General features: G+C 38.6%; 1 pseudogene; it reads left to right on the plus strand.

Moving 5' to 3' along the window:
* The first annotated feature begins 1,084 nt into the window (after positions 1–1,084).
* Positions 1,085–1,872, plus strand: LOC101272545 (hepatoma-derived growth factor-related protein 3-like; annotated as a pseudogene).
* The last annotated feature ends 1,067 nt before the right edge of the window (positions 1,873–2,939 follow it).

The raw sequence follows: 2,939 nt of genomic DNA on the forward strand, positions 1-2,939 counted from the left end.
ACATTACATATAACACATATATAATATATATTATATAATTATGTAAAATATATAATATTTAGCTCTATGTGTCAATTGTCTGGCACATAGTAAGCAGTCAGTATAGTACTATGTTTTTCTTGAGATTATATTTTACAAACTTGAATATTTACCTCTTCATTTCTTTTTTGAGAGCGTTTGAGGGTAGAAAAGATACAAAGTAAAATTAACCCTTGAAAATGTATTAAGTAGTGTTTACTAGTATACTCTACTTTTTCAAGAATGATGACCCTTGGGGTACCATGTGTCTTAAGAGCAATATTTTAATATATGATACTTATTGAACATGAATGGGGTAATTTATATAGTTAAAGAAATGGTATCCATGAGAAAATAAGTATTAAAATGAGCCATATATGAAGAGTAGAAATACGCTGGGCAAAATATGATGGGGGGATCTTCCTAGCAGAGAGAAGAGCACATATAAAGGATCTATGAGTGGATTAGGGAGTCTGTTGGGACTTGGCTGACTTTTTTTTTTTTTTTTTTTTTTGTGGTACACGAGCCTCTCACTGCTGTGGCCTCTCCCGTTGCGGAGCACAGGCTCAGGACGCGCAGGCTCAGCGGCCATGGCTCACGGGCCTAGCTGCTCCGCGACATGTGGAATCTTCCCGGACTGGGGCACGAACCCGTGTCCCCTGCATCGGCAGGCGGACTCTCAACCACTGTGCCACCAGGGAAGCCCTGGCTGACATTTTAAAACTCCATCAGAATTATTTTTTTAAATTTAAATACAATGAAAACGTTATTGGTTTTGAGACTAAGATTGCAGGGATATATATTTCCCTCCAATTATAATAAAACTCAATGCACTTCACTCCGTAAACAAGCAGAATTTTTAAAGGATCCCGAAAAACTGATTCTAAAATTGATAAGCAATTATACCGCCTCGCCGCCGCTTCCCTTCGTCGGAGCGGCAGCTTATCCGCCCGCCTGCCCGCCTCGAGGCCCGCGGGGAGTGCGGCGCAGTCCCTTGGCCCGCGGAGGGGCGGCCCCCTAGCCTCTTCTCAGAGCCCACGGACGACCAGGAAGGGGAGCGGCCCAGATGGCGCGTCCTTGGCCCCGCAAGTACAAGGCAAGCGACCTGGTCTTCGGCAAGATGAAGGGCTACCCGCACTGGCCGGCCCGAATTGAGGAACTCCCAGAGGGAGCTGTGAAGCCTCCAGCAAATACGTATCCTATCTTCTTTTTTGGCACCCATGAAACTGCATTTCTAGGGCCCAAAGACCTTTTCCCTTATAAGGAATACGAAGACAAGTTTGGGAAGTCAAACAAACGGAAAGGATTTAATGATGGATTGTGGGAAATAGAAAATAACCCAGCAGTAAAGTTTGTTGGGTACCAGGCAATTCAGCAACAGAACTCTTCAGAAACCGAGGGAGAAGGCGGGAATACTGCATGCAGAGGCAAGCAGTGAGGAAGAAGGTGATAGAGTAGAAGAAGATGGAAAAGGCAAAAGAAAGAATGAAAAAGCAGGCTCAAAACGGAAAAAGTCATACACTTCAAAGAAATCCTCTAAACAGTCCTGGTAATCTCCAGGAGATGAAGATGACAAGGACTGCAAAGAAGAAGAAAATAAAAGCAGCTCTGAGGGTGGAGATGCCGGCAATGACACAAGAAACACAACTTCAGACTTGTAAAAAACCAGTGAAGGGACCTAACTACCATAATGAATGCTGCATATTAAGAAAACCACAAGAAGGTTATACGTTTGGTTGTCTAATATTCTTGGATTTGATATGAACCAACACATAGTCCTTGTTGTCATTGACAGAACCCCAGTTTGTATGTACATTATTCACATTCCTCTCTGTTTCGTTTTGGTGGAAAAAGACATTTTAGCCTTTTTAAGGTTATTGATTTAATTTCATGTTATTTGGTTGCATGAAGTTGCCCTTAACCACTAAGGATTATCCAGAATTTTGCACAAGCTTATACAAGTCTAGGATCCGTTATCAAGGCAGTTATGTTCATCACTCTCCTGCCTTTTCTCCACCATCACCAAACAAACACTAAGTTAAATATAAATTAGCATTTTTTAAAATGACCACTCAATATAATGCTTAAGGGATTTCCTCTCTGTGACAGAACCCAGGAACCAATTCCTAGATACATAATGTTGGCATACTGAAGATGAACTTAAAATTGTTCTTCAGTTTTGAGGCCATGTGTAAAGTTTAATCATATTGTAAAATATCTATTCCATATTAGAAATAGCTAGTTGACAGCATATACTTCTCAAAACTCATGTTGTTAATGTACACAAACTCAGTTTCTATATGTGAAGTTAGTGAGTCTTCTGTGTTACTCCAAAACAAGGCAATGATTTATTTTTTTCCCAATCTCAGTACAATTTGAGCTAATTACTCAAGTTTGATACTTTACATTTTAAAGCTGGAATCAGCAGTAGCCCTTTGGGAAGTAAGACAAAGCATTGACTTTTAAATATAAACTAAAAATGATCTGTTGTTTTATTTTGGAACTAGAATTAGAATAATTAATGCTCATCCACAAACCATTATTATGTGTACATTATTGTTGCAATTGTGATAATAGAAAATTAATTTTATTTTTATGCCAGCTTGTATTGTGAGAACACATTTAGTTAGTTTGGGTTTTATCAATCCTGTTATGCTTGTCCTTGGAACATCTTTTGCATATTCAAGGTTTGTAGTTGAAAACTTTACTGTAAAAAAAATCAAAAACAAAAAAGTATTGTTTTTACAGAATAAATTTATTGGAATGTATACTGGGAGTAAGGTTTGAGGTTGTAAACAACTAGGTTAGTGTAATTTGGCTTCATATATGTAATGTGAGGTATTAGTGTAATTCATATATTAAAGCAAAAATTGTTTACAGCAAGTTGACAATAGAATCAAATGCAGGTGAGGGTTTTCTTT

This window comes from Orcinus orca, chromosome 5, assembly GCF_937001465.1.
Source record: "Orcinus orca chromosome 5, mOrcOrc1.1, whole genome shotgun sequence".
NCBI lineage: Eukaryota > Metazoa > Chordata > Mammalia > Artiodactyla > Delphinidae > Orcinus > Orcinus orca.